Below are 18,948 nucleotides of genomic sequence, written 5' to 3' on the forward strand. Positions count from 1 at the left end.
TGACATGACTTAGGGATCAGGCAAGAGGCTTCCTTGGGTTCCTGGCAGGGACAGTTCCATCAGCAGAGAGAACTTGAGTATATCTTATTTTGTAAAAGAAGGTGCAGAAACCTGGTGAGGCCTCGGGTGGACATGACAGTTAACGGCACTGAACTCAGGGGCCTGGTGGCTTGTTTGGAGGGAGGCCTCTGGATGTGAGCAAATAAGGGTGGGTACATCCCAGTGAGGCTTCCTCCAATGGAAGAGAGGTTGTGGGGTCTCCCTGAAGGGCTGAGGGCAGTCTTTTGTGATAGAAAGGGGAACATTGCTGAGGACCATCTGGCAGGGCTCTGGAGTGACTCCTGAAAGTCTTCAGGGGTGAGTTGATCCCAGTCTGCTTCTTCCCTTTGGCCCTTGGAGACATAGAGCTTAAATAGCTGCTTGTCCCACCACCTCTAGGGCAGCAGAGAAAGGATTCACCCTGATCCTCGACTCTGGGCATCCCAGGCCTGGGGAGAGCAGGAGGGCAGCTTTTGGAAGCAGCCTCCTCTTAGGGCATGTGTGGCATAATGGCCCTTTGGAATTCAGGGAACAAAGACAAATGTGGGGTTTAGGTGAGATGGAGTAGGGACTTGAAGCACCTGATGTTTGGAGAGAGGAAGGACTCAGTGGGAATGGACTGCAGCAGATTCAGGTTCGTGTGCTGGAGAGGCTGAAGTCAGGGAGGCCACTGGTGAGGGCCTAACTCGAAAGGCAGGTGGTGTCCCAGAGTCAGGAGGGCCTGGAGGGTCCCAGGCCTGTGACCAGGCAGAGCTGAGCAGTCAGGGCCAGCTCAAGAACTCCAGGCTGGATTGAGTCTTCCTGCAGGATCCTTTCCCACACTGTGGGTGTCGGCCTCTTCCTTTCTACCTCCTCATTTATGAGGTTCTTTCTGCTCCCAGGTCCCCAGGGAAGGGCCAGGGTGGAGAGGAAATGATCTCCCCCACTTTCCAGTGCCCTGAGCAGACCCCTGACACATCCCTCTCTGCCCCCCCATGCCCCCGCCATAGGTCCCACAGGCACATTCACAGACAGCCTGACCCACCAGAGCACTGAGAGTATCCTGTTTATCCTCTGGTGTCAACTTCTCATCAACACAGCTCTTCAGGGTATCAGCGGTTTCTAGTACATCAGAGTTTTGGTTATACTTTTCAACTTGTTCAATATAGGCCTCATGGCTTCCTGATAGGAACAGGTCAACAGTGTCCCTCAAGGCTGGGCAGATGTCATCACACTCTGAAACAGAACGATAAGGGGAAACTCCCTGAAAGATACTTACCAGAACACACTGTTCCCTTCCCTTTCTGACATGCTTATTGCTGCCCTGGGAAGGTGTCAGAACCCTTGGGGAGCCCAGATCACAGCTACTCACTAACGCCCACAATGAAGAGCAAGGCAGCGCAGAGCAGCAGAAGAGCTCCAGCCCGTGTCATGGTGCTGGTGGCAGGTGCTCGCTACTCACCTGGAGCCCTTTTATGCCTGTGCTTGTCCTCACCCCAGGGGACTGTGTCACGTGCTTCCTTTTTTCAGGAGATATGCCAGGCCACAGTGTAAAGGTGCCCGGGGCTGCACAGGAGGAGCTGTGTGTGTTGGCAAGATGCTAGTCCTTGAGTCCACAGAGGGCACTGGCTCAGCCTCCTCCCCACTGGAGGGCTCTGTGGGAGGGGCAGCTGACTCAGGAATATTAACAACTGAAAATCCCCAGGTTAACCAAAAAGTGAAAAAGTGCTCCCAGATCAGGCCTCCTGAATGATGGGCAGTGACAGGCTGTCAGAACAACTGTGACCTTGAAGAGAGGCTGGTGTGGACCTTATGGGTCCTCATGAAGCTCAGTGCTTAGCAAATGGTCTCACAGGGAGTAAATTCCAGGCAAAGCCCTGAGCCCCTGGTCAGGGTCTCTGGTGGCTCCTGCCCTGCTGCTATCACCGTGTCCTTGATCTTGTCAGTGGCCCTTGTTGGGCTACTTCCCTGAATAAGTATCTGGAACCTGGAAAGCTCTTCTATGTGCTGGCCCAGAAATTTCGTTTTCTCTTGACCAGTCCTGCCAACTGGTGACTTTGATAGAACATCATTATATACAGGATTATTCTTTACAACGTCTTTTTTTTTTTTATTTAACTTTTTCTTTTGTATTGAAGTTTAGTGGATTAACTGTTTTATGGTAGTTTCAGGTGGACAACAAAGAGACTCACCCATAAAAATACATACATGTATCTATTCTTTCCCAAACTGCCCCCCCATCCAGGCTGCCGCATAACATTGAGCAAAGTTCCCTGTGCTGTACAATTGGTCCTTATTGATAATCCATTTTAAATATAGCATTGTGGACCTGTCTATGCTGAAATTCCTAATTATCACTTCCCCTCATCCTTACTCAAGGCAACCATAAGTTCATTCCCTGTCAATCTGTTTCTGTTTTGTAAGTTAGTCCATCTGTATCATGTCTTTTTAGATTCCTCATATAAAAGATATTGTAAGATATTTCTGCTTCTTAGTCTCACATTCCTCACTTAGTATGATGGTCTTTAGGTACATCCATTTTCTGCAACTCTTTCTACTCTTGAGTGTCTCTGTACTGTTCCCCCAAATCTCCTCTTGAGGAAAAGCCAGGCCCACTCTAGGCCACAATCTCTGGGCCAGTTGCACAACAGCCCCGCACTGCTGCTGCCTCTGTGAACTTATCCCTGCCTTTCTCCCCTCCCTCAGTGCCTCCTGTCTGCTTCTTGACCTGACTAAGTGTGCTCCTGCAGCAGGGACTCTGCACGTGGAGTCCTCCCAGCCTGGAAGGCTCTTCCTCCAGTGGCTGCATGATTCATTCCCTCATCCTCAGGTGTCTTCAAGTATCACAGGGCAGATTTCTCCAGACTTTTGAGCCCGCCTATCAAAGTGTCCTGCCTCCATCCTCCCCCCACAGCCCTCTGTCTTCTCCCCCTGCTTCATCTTCTCCCAGAGTGCCTCTTCCCACGGGGTCACTGTCTTTCCCTCCCTCTTAGGTGATGAAGAGCTGCAGGAGAGTGAGAGCTGTGCTGTGTACTGCAGCATCCCCAGGATTGGAGAGGGCCCAGCATTCGGTAGATGTTGCACAGTGTTTGTTAGAATAATGGCAGGAATATTCCATTTCTTGAGGTGATAAGCAAGAATATCTTTAATTCTACCTACTCTAGATGGCTTTATGAATATTACCTGGAAGTAATTACATATGGTAAAGGTTTAAAATGTGCAATGAGTCATAATCAAGTAGTTTTTTGCTGGAGGCATCTGACTGGCCTTTGCCTGAGTCACCTGTGGCAGATTAAGGTTTCCTGAATGCCTGATCTGAATTTGGGACACAAAGGTGTGACCACACTCAGAACCCTATGCCAAATAGGATTCACATCCGGTAACTACTCTTGGCAAAGAGTCACCAAGTACTGAGCTGCAGTGTCAGCTCACTTCCATGCAGCCCCTCCTCGCCATGGCTCCTGCTGCCAGAGGACCATCCCTCTGAAGGTCACGTGGTTGCAGCTCAGGTGGTTGCAGAAGTGCCTCAGAGGTTCCTGGGCAGGAAGATGAACACCACAAGGCCCAGGCTGCACATGCTGGCTCTTTGTCTGTGGCGGCAGAACTTCCATGATGTGGGACCCCTGCCCATGGATCCCATGCTTCCTGTCCTTCAGAAGACACTGCCCCCAGTGCCCTCCCCAACTCTGTGAGGAGAGGAGCCAGGGCCTGGAGTGCTGAGTAACACAGGTGGCTGCTATGGATCCAGCCCAGTGCCCTTCTGAGGGTGCCACAGGATCCTCTGAGACGTCCCCAGATCATGGGGATATTTGATGACATCAGGATGAAGAGTTGGTCAGGGTCAGTGGAGGAATGCCACTGATGTGGCCCTTTACTTGTGCAAGGTTTTTTTTAAATTAATTTTTAATTGGAGAACTTTTTATTTATTGAAAAGTTGCAAGTATTTCTCAAAACTGAGAAACAACATTAGAAAATTATTACTAACTAACCTCATACTTTATTTGGATTTCACCTGGGTTGTCCATTAATGTCTCCTGTATTTCAGGATGAAATCCACAACCTATACTCACTGCATTCACTGTCATGTGTCCCCAGTGTCCTCTGCTCTGTGGCTTACTCATTCTCTCCTAGTCTGTCATGGCCTTGACAGTCATGAGGAGGATTGGCCAGGGATGGTAGGAGGCCTCCAAGCTGAGTTTGTCTGCTGCTGTTCTCATAATATCCCATGGGGTTCAGACTTTCTGGTTTGAGGAAGACACCACACAGGTGAAGTGCCTTTCCTGTCACCTCACATCAGGGTACACATGACAGCTGTGTGCCTTACCAGTGGGAATATCAGCCTTGATTAGTTGATTAATATTGTTTTTGTCTGGTTTCTGCACTGTTTTTCCCCTTCCCCTCTTGTTTCCTTTGGAGGTGAGTTAATAAGTCAAGCCCACACTTGAGGGGGCAGAACAGTTAAGTTTGCCTCCTAGAGGGGATAATCTACCTGTGATATTCAGGATGTTTCTGTATGGAATTTTTGTCTCCTCTCCCACATTTATTTAGTTTCATTTATTTTAGTTTATTAATGGTTTAAGTGTGCTAGGTCTTGGTTGCGACTTGTGGATTTTTTTCTTTGCAGAGCACAGGCTTTCTAGTTGCAGTGGGATGCTTCTAGTTGCCCCAGGGCATGTGGGATCTTAGTTCCCTAACCGGGGATTGAACCAGCTTTCATTGCACAGGAGGGCATCTAGGGAAATCCCTATTTATTTATTTAATCATTTCTTCATATCAGTTGAACTCACAGGTATTAATTTATACTTTGGGTTAGCGTCTAATACTCTGATTTATTTTGTCTGTCTAACTGTTGCCAGTTTGGCCATTGGGAGCTTCTCAGACTTCCTTCAAGAGTTTTCAAGGTCAATCTCATTTTGTTTGTACCAACAAACTGCTTTCCTAGCCTGGAAGGTTGAGTTTGGCTCTTGAGGGTTTTCACATGTGCAGTTCCACCTCTGGTGGACCCAGCAGTCTGGGCCTTAGAGCTCCCATCCCCTGTGTCCTGTAGGGCTGTGAATCTCATAGAGTCTCAGATACAGGAGACAAACCGCACCCCACAGCTGCTCACTGATGTTTCTGGATAGACTGCCATCCAAACACCTCTTGAGACCAGGTTCACAGATGGAAGAGGGTGGGACAGCCAGGAGAAGGGGCAAAGCTGGAGCCACTAGAGGTCCAGAACGTGCCAGGACTTGCTCTCTTAATGCCCAGAGGAAAGCTGGTAGAGTTATCCAATATTACAGAATTACCAGCGCCTAGGAAAACCCACATGTCTTCAGGTTATGAGTTCCCAGGTTGGAATGATTTGGAGCCCAAGGCTCCAGTACTGGTACTGTCTATCAGTACTCAGGGCCCAGTGTAGAGACTGAAGCTGTTAAGATATTTAGAGGCTGCAGGAAGGCCCAGCTCTTCATTCTTATCTCCAGGACTTGGGGGGAAAAGGAAGGATTCTGGATTACCTTTTTTCTGCCCAACAGTGGTGTAGACCTGTCCTTGACCCTCTTGTGATTCCAACTGCTCAGTTTGGGAGAGTGCTGCCCCTGGGAACCAGGATGGGCTGGGGGAAGGATGACCAGGAAAACTGGTGATGGTTGGGGCTGGGACATCAACGCACTTGGCTCCAAATGGAGTCACTTAGAAATGTTAGCTCCACTTGATCTTTGGCAAAGATGCTACCACATCTTCTCCAGGAGCTCTGCTCTCAGAGTAGGAAGGGCTTCCACCATAAACACCCCAAGGGCCTAGGGAGCCACCTGTGCCAGGAGCCTTGCCAAGGCCCCTTCCTCCTGGGAGGGGCATAGGCTGGGCTCAGGGAGCTAGTTGTTTATAAAGTGACAGAAACCCTGCCCTTAGCAGAGTACTCCAGCCACCACCATGATGAAGGGAGCACTGCTTGTGCTGGCCTTGCTGGTGACCAGAGAGCTGACCTTTGAGATGCATGAGGGTAGGAAGGAGGGTCCAGATCCTTGCCCAGTTCCTTCTCACTGCATCCTTCCCAGTCCTGTCCAAGCCGCTTCTCGGGGCAGATTCTGAGGGCAGCTGTCTGATGGTACCCAGGAGTCCTGCACAAACTTCTTGAGGCTTTAAGTCTTTGAAGGGAGGGGGTGGTGTGGAGTTGGAAGGGTCGTTATCTGTGCACACCGTAGGGGATAGTTTGTTGGGTGTAGTGGTGCTCACTGGAAGGGTGGAAGCTGGCTGATATGCCTGGGGATGGTGGGCAAGGGCAGAGGAGTCTCCAGACCTCGCCCCTCTTGCTGCTCCCTCTGCTGGGAGTGCCTCATAGGGAAGGTTTTCTGTCTGGGATGTAAGCAGTCCTGGGTGAGGGCGGGTCTGGAAGCTTTGGGAAGTAAGTCTGGAAGCTTTGGATGTGTGAGTTCTTATCAAGTGGTGGGAAACAGGAACCTCCTACTCTGGTTATTCTTTTGATGAAGTGTTTTCTGTCTGTGCCTTCAGCCAAAGCCTGCCCTGTGTTTAGTGCAGCGTTTAGCTCAATGGCCCTTGGAAGCAAAACATTGTTGAACTCAACGCTCAGTTTGGTCAGTGCTACTGATGCAGAAAATGAAGCTATAGGAAGAATCCAGGATTGCTTCAATGAGGCGGGATTTGATGACAAACTGTTGAATATAAAAAGCATGGTAATTTACTCCCCTCACCCCTACCCTGCCCTGCCCACTAACATGCATAGTGCACTATGCCACATGGTAATAGATCATGCAGTCATGGGATATGTGGCAGACAAGAGCTATAAACAAAGAAGCACATAAACCTTTGCTCCACCCTGCAGCACCTGTAATATGCAAGGACAGTCCACCTGCATGTCCAGCCTCTTCTGCTACTGAATATGCCTGTGTTACGCCAGTCAGCTTGCACACAATAGGGGACTGGCACCAAGTATGTTAACTCATGTTTTTTTCCTCAGTGTGAGGAGCTAGCATTGGAGGAGTAGAATTTTATTCTTGACAGGAAAGGAAGCATTCAGCTCCCACATCTGAAGGAGTAATATCAGCTTCCTTTTAGGAATATTGTAAAGGATCCCCTACAGTAAGAGTCTCTTTCCAGGATGAGATTCTCTAGGTTTGTAAGGTTTATGACTTATCTCCACTTCCCTTCATCTTTTCCCCACTCTGATGGCCATTGCTCTGGCTCAGAACCCCATTTCCACCGAGATGGTCTCAGTGCCTACAAGCCTGATTTTCCACTGTGGTATTTTGGTGCCTGAAACTACTGAGGAGACTTCTAGGTCTTTGTGGCTGCTCACCTGAGCTAGCAATGTATCTCCTGAAGTATTCTTTTTTCCCCTCTTTGTTCTTTTCGTAAGTATTGGAGATTTTAAATAGTCTGTCTCAGCATATTTTCCTCAAGTTGTTGATTTTTTAAAATGAGAGGTTTTCCAGGAACAGAGTTTCATGCACTAACATGAGCACACAGGGCACATGGGGTTGTTTACGACACCTGCCTGCACAGTCCGTCCACCCAGCACACCTGACAGAAGAGGATCAGGTGCCGGAGGTGTGACCCAAACCCAGACTCTAGCACTCTGCTCCTCCTCAGAACCAGCCCCTGCTGTGCCCTGCTGACCCTTGTTATCTCCTCCCCTCCCTGGCATGGTTGGTGACTCTATCTCCCTCCTGACACCTGTGCCTGGGCTATTAGGGAGCCATTCTCCCCCTGGTGCCTCCTGGCAGCCCCCTCTCCAGTAGTGGGTCTGTGGGCAGAGGTCCTTGCTGGAGATGGGGCTGAATCTCTGAGGGTAAGGCGTCAGGTGATCCTGGGGAGACAGAATAGCCAAGCTGTGGGCTCAGGTCCTGTCTTTCCTCCTTCTCCTCCCTCCTAGATTTCCATCATCTTGAGTGAGGATTGCAATGGCTATGTACTGTCCTCAGTGGTGGATACTGTTTTAGGATTAATTCTCAGTGTGACATCTTTGGCGAGATAATCTTTGCCAGGGATGCCTGGTCGGCGCTTGATCTACCTGCCTGATTCTCCTTCTCAACGAAAGCTGGAATCCAGACACCTGTTTCACGTAATATGGTCTCTGTCAGGCTGACTCTAATAAAATAACTGCAGCTTTGCTCAGTGTGCCCAGTGTGTGTGTGCTGTGGGAACGATGTGAGGCAGGAGATCTTGGGAGATGGTGAGGAGAAGTGGTCATTGAGAGCATGGGGACCAGGGTCAGACAGAACGAGGATAAACCTGGGACTGTGGACAAGTTTGTGTGGCACATAGCGTGGGCGGCTGCAACTGGCGCACATAGCGTGACTGAGAGGAGCTACCCCACTTCCGAGGTCAGGGGCAGAACCCGGGAGGACCCCATGCCTGAGGGGCAGCAGCCAAGAGGAGTTACCCCACGTCCGAGGTGAGGGGCGGCAGCCGGGAGGAGCTACCCAGTGTCCGAGGTCAGGGGCGACGGCCGAGAGTGCCAGGTTGTGACAGCGCAGGAGCAGCCGAGGGGAGCTACCCCACATCCGAGGTCAGGGGCAGAAGTCGGGAGGACCCCATGCCTGAGGGGCAGCGGCCAAGAGGAGTACCCCACGTCTGAGGTCAGGGGCAGTGGCCGAGAGTGCCAGGCTTTGACGGCGCAGGAACAGCCGAGAGGAGCTACCCCACGTCTGAGGTCAGGGGCAGTGGCCGAGAGTGCCAGGCTGCGACGGTGCAGGAATGGCCGAGAGGAGCTACCCCACATCTGAGGTCAGGGGCAGAAGCCGGGAGGACCCCATGCCTGAGGGGCAGCGGCCAAGAGGAGTACCCCACGTCTGAGGTCAGGGGCAGTGGCCGAGAGTGCCAGGCTTTGACGGCGCAGGAACAGCCGAGAGGAGCTACCCCACGTCTGAGGTCAGGGGCAGCGGCTGAGAGTGCCAGGCTGCGACGGCACAGGAATGGCCAAGAGGAGCTACCCCACGTCCGAGGTCAGGGGCAGTGGCCAAGAGTGCCAGGCTGGGACAGCGCAGGAATGGCCGAGAGGAGCTACCCCACATCCAAGGTCAGGGGGGGCAGCCGGGAGGAGCTACCCCGCGTCCGAGGTCAGGGGTGATGGCCAAGAGTGCCAGGCTGCGACAGCGCAGGAGCAGCCAAGAGGAGCTACCCCACGTCCGAGGCCAGGGGCGGTGGCTGGGAGGAGCTACCCCACACCTGAGGCCAGGGGCGGCGGCTGGGAGGAGCAACCCTACATCCAAGGAGCGGTGGCTGCGCGGGCACAGGAGGGCCTAGAGGAGCTATTACACGTTCAAGGTCAGGAGGGGCGTCGGTGAGGAGATACTCCTCGTCCAAGGTAAGGAGCAGCAGCTTCACTTTGCTGGAGCAGCTGTGAAGAGATACCCAACGTCCAAGGTAAGAGATACGGAAGTAAGATGGTAGGTGTTGCAAGAGGGCATCAGAGGGCAGACACACTGAAACCATAATCACAGAAAACTAGTCAATCTAATCACACTAGGACCACAGCCTTGTCTAACTCAATGAAACTAAGCCATGCTCGTGGGGCCACCCAAGACAGGCGGGTCATGGTGGAGAGGTCTGACAGAATGTGGTCCACTGGAGAAGGGAATGGCAAACCACTTCAGTATTCTTGCCTTGAGAACCCCATGAACAGTATGAAAAGGCAAAATGATAGGATACTGAAAGAGGAACTCCCCAGGTCAGTAGGTGCCCAATATGCTACTGGAGACCAGTGGAGAAATAACTCCAGAACGAATGAAGGGATGGAGCCAAAGCAAAAACAATACCCAGTTGTGGATGTGACTGGTGATAGAAGCAAGGAATGATGCTGTAAAGAGCAATATTGCATAGGAACCTGGAATGTTAGGTCCATGAATCAAGGCAAATTGGAAGTGGTCAAACAGGAGATGGCAAGAGTGAACGTCGACATTCTAGGAATCAGCAAACTAAAATGGACTGGAATGTGTGAATTTAATTCAGATGACCATTGTATTTACTACTGCGGGCAGGAATCCCTTAGAAGAAATGGAGTAACCATCATGGTCAACAAAAGAGTCTGAAATGCAGTACTTGGATGCAATCTCAAAAACGACAGAATGATCTCTGTTCGTTTCCAAGGCAAACCATTCAATATCACAGTAATCCAAGTCTATGCCCCAACCAGGAATGCTGAAGAAGCTGAAGTTGAACGGTTCTATGAAGACCTACAAGACCTTTTAGAACTAACACCCCCAAAAGATGTCCTTTTCATTATAGGGGACTGGAATGCAAAAGTAGGAAGCCAAGAAACACCTGGAGTAACAGGCAAATTTGGCCTTGGAATACAGAATAAAGCAGGGCAAAGACTAATAGAGTTTTGCCAAGAAAATACACTGGTCAGTGGTTAAGACTTCACCTTCCAATGCAGGGGGTGCGAGTTTGATCCCTGCTTAGGTAGCCAAGATCCCACATGCCTCCTGGCCAAAAGAACAGAACATGAAACAACAGAAGCAAAATTGTAACAAACTCAATAAAAGCTTAAAAAAAAAAAAAAAGAAAATGCACTGGTCATAACAAACATCCTCTTCCAACAACACAAGAGAAGACTCTACACATGGACATCACCAGATGGTCAACACCGAAATCAGATTGATTATATTCTTTGCAGCCAAAGATGGAGAAGCTCTATACAGTCAGCAAAAACAAGACCAGGAGCTGACTGTGGCTCAGATCATGAACTCCTTATTGCCAAATTCAGACTGAAATTGAAGAAAGTAGGGAAACCACTAGACCATTCATGTATGACCTAAATCAAATCGCTTATGATTATACAGTGGAAGTGAGAAATAGATTTAAGGGACTAGACTGATAGATAGAATGCCTGATGAACTATGGAATGAGGTTTGTGACATTGTACAGGAGACAGGGATCAAGACCATCCCCATGGAAAAGAAATGAAAAAAAGCAAAATGGCTGTCTGGGGAGGCCTTACAAATAGCGTGAAAAGAAGAGAAGCGAAAAGCAAAGGAGAAAAGGAAAGATATAAGCATCTGAATGCAGAGTTCCAAAGAATAGCAAAAAGAGATAAGAAAGCCTTCCTCAGCGATCAATGCAAAGACATAGAGGAAAACAACAGAATGGGAAAGACTAGAGATCTCTGCAAGAAAATTAGAGATACCAAGGGAACATTTCATGCAAAGATGGGCTCAATAAAGGACAGAAATGGTATGGACCTAACAGAAGCAGAATATATTAAGATGAGGTGGCAAGAATACATGGAAGAACTGTACAAAAAAGATCTTCACAACCCAGATAATCACGATGGTGTGATCACTCACCTAGAGCCAGACATCCTGGAATGTGAAGTCAAGTGGACCTTAGAAAACATCACTACGAACAAAGCTAGTGGAGGTGATGGAATTCCATTTGAGCTATTTCAAATCCTGAAAGATGATGCTGTGAAAGTGCTGCACTCAGTATGCCAGCAAATTTGGAAAACTCAGCAGTGGCCATAGGACTGGAAAAGGTCAGTTTTCATTCCAATCCCAAAGAAAGGCAATGCCAAAGAATGCTCAGACTACCACACAATTGCAGTCATCTCACACGCTAATAAAGTAATGCTCAAAATTCTCCAAGCCAGGCTTAAGCAATATGTGAATGGTGAACTTCCTGATGTTCAAGCTGGTTTTAGAAAAGGCAGGGGAACCAGAGATCAAATTGCCAACATCTGCTGGATCATGGAAAAAGCAAGAGAGTTCCAGAAAAACATCTATTTCTGCTTTCTTGACTATGCCAAAGCCTTTGACTGTGTGGATCACAATAAACTGTGGAAAATTCTGAAAGAGATGGGAATACCAGACCACCTGACCTGCCTCTTGAGAAATCTGTATGCAGGTCAGGAAGCAACCGTTAGAACTGGACATGGAACAACAGACTGGTTCCAAACAGGAAAAGGAGTACGTCAAGGCTGTATATTATCACCCTGCCTATTTAACTTATATGCAGAGAACATCATGAGAAACGCTGGGCTGGAAGAAGCAAAAGCTGGAATCAAGATTGCCAGGAGAAATATCAATAACCTCAGATATGCAGATGACACTACTATTATGGCAGAAAGTGAATAGGAACTAAAAAGCCTCTTGATGAAAGTGAAAGTGGAGAATGAAAAAGTTGCCTTAAAAGCTCAGCATTCAGAAAACGAAGATCGTGGCATCCGGTCCCATCCCTTCATGGGAAATAGATGGGGAAACAGTGGAAACAGTGTCAGCCTTTATTTTTCTGGGCTCCAAAATCACTGTAGATGGTGACTGCAGCCATGAAATTAAAAGACGCTGACTCCTGGGAAGGAAAGTTATGACCAACCTAGATAGCATATTGAAAAGCAGGGACATTACTCTGCCACCAAAGGTTCGTCTAGTCAAGGCTATGGTTTTTCTTGTGTTCACGTATGGATGTGAGAGTTGGACTGTGAAGAAGGCTGAGCGCCAAAGAATTGGTGCTTTTGAACTGTAGTGTTGGAGAAGACTCTTGAGAGTCCCTTGGACTGCAAGGATATCAGCCCTGAGATTTCTTTGGAAGGAATGATGCTAAAGCTGAAACTCCAGTACTTTGGCCACCTCATGCAAAGAGTTGACTCATTGGAAAAGACTCTGATGCTGGGAGGGATTGGGGGCAGGAGGAGAAGAGGACGACAGAGGATGAGATGGCTGGATGGCATCATTGACTCCATGGACGTGAGTCTGGGTGAACTCTGGAAGTTGGTGATGGACAGGGAGGCCTGGCGTGCTGCGATTCATGGGGTCGCAAAGAGTCGGACACGACTGAGTGACTGAACTGAACTGAACTGAACAGTGCTTAAAGGAAGCTTCAAATGGATCAATCTATTTCAAAATAAAAGAAACAAAGTTCAAGAGTATCTGTAGAACTACAGAGGTACCTAACACCTAAAATTTTAAGTTTTAGAATATTTCTCATTGAAGAATTAGCAAGCAAGCAAAGCAGAAAAGTATGAACTATGATCAGAAGTAGTCAATATAAATGAATCAATAAAAACAAAGATATCAATATAAACAATTGAAGACTTGAAGAACAGAACAGTCTTTCTGACTGACTTACTTTACACTGTATAATAGGTTCCAGTTTCACCCACCTCATTAGAACTGATTCAAATGCATTCTTTTTAATAGCTCAGTAATATTCCATTGTGTATATGTACCACAGCTTTCTTATCCATTCACCTGCCAGTGGACATCTAGGTTGCTTCCATGTCCTGGCTATTATAAACAGTGCTGCAATGAATACTAGGGTACACATGTCTCTTGCAATTCTGGTTTCCTCGGTGTGTATGCCCAGCAGTGGGATTGCTGGGTCATATAGCAGTTCTATTTCCAGTTTTTTAAGGAATCTCCACACTGTTCTCCATAGTGGCTGTACTAGTTTGCATTCCCACCAACAGTGTAAGAGGGTTCCCTTTTCTCCACACCCTCTCCAGCATTTATTGTTGATAGACTTTTTGATAGCAGCCATTCTGAGGGGCGTGAGATGGTACCTCATAGTGGTTTTGATTTGCATTTCTCTGATAATGAGTGATGTTGAGCATCTTTTCATGTGTTTGTTAGCCATCTATATGTCTTCTTTGGAGAAGTAACTGACAAAGAATTAATATACAAGCAGCTCATGCAGTTCAATACCAGAAAAATAAATGACCCAATCAAAAAATGGGCCAAAGAACAATTGAAAAACAGAATTAAAGAATAGAATCAATATACTTCAATATTTACAAATCAATCAATGTGATATACCACATTAATAAATTGAAAGAGAAAAACCATATGATTTTCTCAATAGATGCAGAGAAAGCCTTTGGCAAAATTCAACATCCATTTATGATAAAAACTCTCCAGGGGGCTGAGGGGCTGGCTCATCTGTGTGCAGTTGTGTGGGGTGGCCTGGGGCAGCCCCAGAGCGGCTGACCCTCTGCCTGCAGGGACCGGAGTCGTGAGGCGGCCACCATGGTGAAGTCAGAGAGCCAGCTCAAGAAAATGGTGTCCAAGTACAAATACAGAGACCTAACTGTACGTGAAACTGTTAACGTTATTACTCTATACAAAGATTTCAGACCTGTATTGGATTCATATGTTTTTAATGATGGCAGTTCCAGGGAACTAATGAACCTTACTGGAACAATTTCTGTGGGTTATAGAGGTCATACATACAATATTTCAATCTGCCTGTGGCTGTTGGACACATATCCATATAATCCCCCTATCTGTTTCGTTAAGCCTACTAGCTCAATGACTATTAAAATAGGAAAGCACGTGGATGCTAATGGGAAGATATATTTTCCTAATCTACATGAATGGGAGCACCCCAGTCAGACTTGTTGGGGCTTATTCAAGTCATGATTGTGGTGTTTGGAGATGAACCTCCAGTCTTCTCTCATCCTATTGTTTCAGCATCCTATCCACCATATCAGGCAACAGGGCAACCAAATAATTCCTACATGCCAGGCATGCCAAGTAGGATTTCTGCATACCCATCTGGGTACCCTCCCAATCCCAGTGGTTACACAGGCTGTCCTTACCCACCTGGTGGTCAGTATCCTGCCACAACAAGTTCCCAGTACCCTTCCCAGCCTCCTGTGACCGCTGTTGGTCCCAGTAGGGGTGGCACAGTCAGCAAGGACACTATCCGAGCCTCTCTCATCTCAGCGGTCAGTGACAAACTGAGATGTCGGATGAAGGAGGAAATGGATTGTGCCCAGGCAGAACTCAATGCCTTGAAACGAACAGAGGAAGACCTGAAAAAAGGTCACCAGAAACTCGAAGAGATGGTTAACCATTAAGATCAAGAAGTAGCTGAGGTTGATAAAAACATAGAACTTTTGAGAAAGAAGGATGAAGAACTCAGTTCTGCTCTGGAGAAAATGGAAAATCAATCTGAAAACAATGATATTGATGAAGTTATCATTCCCACAGCCCCACTATACAAACAGATCCTAAATCTGTATGCAGAGGAAAATGCTATTGAAGACACTGTTTTTTACCTGGGAGAAGCCTTGAGGCAGGGAGTAATAGATCTAGATGTCTTCCTAAAGCATGTACATCTTCTGTCCCATAATCAGTTCCAGCTGAGGGTACTAATGCAGAAAGCAAGAAAGACTGCTGGTCTCAGTGACTTCTACTGACTTCTCTGATACCATATGGAGATTGAACTCTTCTAAAGTATTCTTTTCTTCTCTTCCTTTCTCTTATATCAGTAGATGCCCAAAATAAGTTTTTGCAGTTTATCATTCAAGTGTAAAATATTTTGAATCAATAATATATTTTCTATTTTCTTTTGGTAAAGACTGGCTTTTATTAATGCACTTTGTATCCTCTGTAAACTCTTTTTGTGCTGAATGTTGGGACTGACTATGCTAAATAAAATTTGTTGCATAAAAAAAAAAAAACAACCTCTCCAAAAAGCAGGCATAGAATGAACATACCTTGACCTAATAAAAGCCATATATGATAAACCCACAGCAAACATTATCCTCAGTGGTGAAAAATTGAAAGCATTTCCCCTAAAGTCAGGAACAAGACAAGAGTCTCCACTCTCACCACTACTATCAACATAGTTTTGGAAATTTTAGCCACAGCAGTCAGAGAAGAAAAAGAAATAAAAGAAATCCAGACTGGAAAAGAAGAAGTAAACTCACTGTTTGCAGATGACATAGTCCTATACATAGAAAACTAAATACACCACCAGAAAATTACTAGAGCTAATCAATGAATATAGTAAAGTTGCAGGATATAAATTTAATACACAGAAATCCCTTTCATTCCTATACACTAACAATGAGAAAACAGAGAAATTAAGGACACAATCCCATTCACCATTGCAAAAAAATAATAAAATACCTAGGGATAAATCTACATAAAGAAATAAAAGACCTATATATAGAAAACTAGAAAACACTGATGAAAGAAATCAAAGATGACACAAATAGATGGAGAAATATACCATGTTCATGGATTGGAAGAATCAATATAGTGAAAATGAATATACTACCCAAAGCAATCTACAGATTCAATGCAATCCCTATCAAGCTACCAACAGTATTTTTCACACAACTAGAACAAATAATTTCACAGTTTGTATGGAAATACAAAAAACCTCAAATAGCCAAAGCAATCTTGAGAAAGAAGAATGGAAATGGAGGAATCAACCTGCCTGACTGCAGACCTATACTACAAATCTACAGTCATCAAGACAGTATGGTACTGGCACAAAGACAGAAATATAGACCAATGGAATAAAATAGAAAGCCCAGAGATAAATCCACACACATCTGGACGCCTTATCTTTGACAAAGGAGGGAAAAATATACAATGGAGCAAAGACAATCTCTTTAACAAGTGGTGCTGGGAAAACTGGTCAACCACTTGTAAAAGACTGAAACTAGAACACTTTCTAACAGCATACACAAAAATAAACTCAAAATGGATTAAAGGCCTAAATATAAGACCAGAAACTATAAAACTCCTGGAGGAAAACAGGCAAAACACTCTCTGACATAAATCACAGCAAGATCTTCTATGCCCCACCTCCGAGTAATGAAAATAAAAGCAAAAATAAACAAATGGGACCTAATTAAACTTAAAAGCTTTTGCACAATGAAGGAAACTATAAGCAAGGTGAAAAGACAGCCTTCAGAATGGGAGAAAATAATAGCAAACGAAGTAACTGACAAATAATTAATCTAAAAAATATACAAGCAGCTCAAAATAAATGACCCAATCAAAAAATGGGCCAAAGAACAGATATTTCTCCAAAGAAGACATATAGATGGCTAACAAACACATGAAAAGATGCTCAACATCACTCATTATCAGAGAAATGCAAATCAAAACCACTATGAGGTACCATCTCACGCCCCTCAGAATGGCTGCTATCAAAAAGTCTATCAACAATAAATGCTGGAGAAGGTGTGGAGAAAAGGGAACCCTCTTACACTGTTGGTGGGAATGCAAACTAGTACAGCCACTATGGAGAACAGTGTGGAGATTCCTTAAAAAACTGGAAATAGAACTGCTATATGACCCAGCAATCCCACTGCTGGGCATACACACCGAGGAAACCAGAATTGCAAGAGACATGTGTACCCTAGTATTCATTGCAGCACTGTTTATAATAGCCAGGACATGGAAGCAACCTAGATGTCCACTGGCAGGTGAATGGATAAGAAAGCTGTGGTACATATACACAATGGAATATTACTGAGCTATTAAAAAGAATGCATTTGAATCAGTTCTAATGAGGTGGGTGAAACTGGAACCTATTATACAGTGTAAAGTAAGTCAGTCAGAAAGAAAACCACCAGTATATTAATGCATATATATGGAATTTAGAAAGATGGTAGTGATGACCCTATATGCAAGACAGCAAAAGAGAGAGAGAGAAAGAACAGACTTCTGGACTCTGGGAGGGTGGGATGATTTGAGAGAATAGCATTTAAACATGTATATTACCATATGTGAAATAGATGATCAGTCCAAGTTCGATGCACGAAACAGGGCACTCAAAGCTGGTGCACTGGGACAACCCAGAGGGATGGGATGGAGAGGGAGGTGGGAGGGGGATTTGGGATGTGGGACACAGGTACACCCATGGCTGATTCATGTCAATGTATGGAAAAATCCACCACAATATTGTAAAGTAATTAGCCTCCAATTAAAATAACTAAATAAAAAAAGAAAACAATAGCATCAATATAAACAATTGAAGAAGAAATCAATGTAAACAAACCCAGAAAGCACAAACATGATACAGTTTGTAAACCAAATTTTAAAAGTTATTAAAATTTTGTGTTCCAAATATTTAAGAGGTGAGAGGACCACTCACACATGGAAGCTGGAAGCATAGGTATATTTAGAAAAACAAACTTGAATAGAAAAAAGTATTCTGTTGGATAGAATTACTGTGGATTAGGCACTGTGTGTGTGCTTAGTTGCTCAGTTGTATCCAGCTCTTTGCAATTCTTGTGACCCTTTGGACTGTAGCCTGCAGGGTTCCTCTGTCCATGGGATTTCCCAGGCAAGAATACTGGAGTGGGTTGCCATTTCCTTCTCCAGGGGATCTTCCTGCATCTACTGTGTCTTCTGCACTGAAGATGGATTGTTTACCCACTGAGCCATCCAGGAAGCCTGAATTAGATGCAAGACAATATTAGTGAGTTGGAAATAGAAACAATGCCAGAAACTATCCAAAATGAAAAACAGAAAAAAAATCGAAAAATGATGAGAAGATCAGTGAGCTGTGAGACAACCCGTGGGAGGGATAATATGTGATTAATGAACTCTCTTAGGGAATAATGGCCAAAATATTTCTGTATTTGATGAAAACCATGAAACCTACAGATCTACAACACTTAGTTAAATTTAAGCATGAGAAACATGAAGAAAACTACACTTGGCACATTGTAATCAGATTTCTTAAATGTGGTGATGAAGAAAATTTCAAAGCAGCCAGAGAAACAGATGAACAGAGAAGAACGACAGAACACTACTCTTAGGAAGCAATGAAATTTTGAAGTACTGAAAGTATTAAAAGAAAAGATATTGTGACTCTCTGATTCTCCACCTGGTGAAACCATCTTTTATAAAAAAGTAAGAAGAAACACTTTTTCACATATGCAAAACCTTAAAGGATTCATTAGCAGCATGCCTTCACTATAGGAGATGTTAGAAGAAGGCCTGAGGAAGGGCGGATGAGGTGCAGGGTGCAAATCTAAAACTATACCAGGGGAGAGAGAGCATGGAGGATTGTCAGTCTGAGGAGATCTGTTTCTCTATCTCCATCCCTAATATGGAGAGATTTAATACATTCACAGTGGATTTTCTTGGACTAAAGTATTCAAATACTTTTTCTAAATTTAAGAGTAGATTAGGTACAGCTGTTGAGAAAATTAGTAAACAGCAATTTAGTAAACATCCAAAT

At 45.6% G+C, this 18,948-nt stretch overlaps 1 long non-coding RNA gene and 1 pseudogene across 3 annotated transcripts in view; both read left to right on the forward strand.

Annotated features, from left to right (window-relative positions):
• The window catches only part of LOC104974850 (uncharacterized), a 41,456-nt gene extending 33,327 nt beyond the window's left edge, over positions 1-8,129 (forward strand). For all 3 annotated transcript variants that reach the window (XR_009491370.1, XR_009491369.1, XR_009491368.1), the window contains 2 exons: positions 6,511-6,692; positions 7,892-8,129. This is a non-coding gene — a long non-coding RNA (uncharacterized lncRNA). The remainder of the gene's footprint in view (positions 1-6,510; positions 6,693-7,891) is intronic.
• Positions 8,130-13,756: 5,627 nt separating this feature from the next.
• Positions 13,757-15,880, forward strand: LOC100140567 (tumor susceptibility gene 101 protein-like; annotated as a pseudogene).
• The last annotated feature ends 3,068 nt before the right edge of the window (positions 15,881-18,948 follow it).

This window comes from Bos taurus, chromosome 18, assembly GCF_002263795.3.
Source record: "Bos taurus isolate L1 Dominette 01449 registration number 42190680 breed Hereford chromosome 18, ARS-UCD2.0, whole genome shotgun sequence".
NCBI lineage: Eukaryota > Metazoa > Chordata > Mammalia > Artiodactyla > Bovidae > Bos > Bos taurus.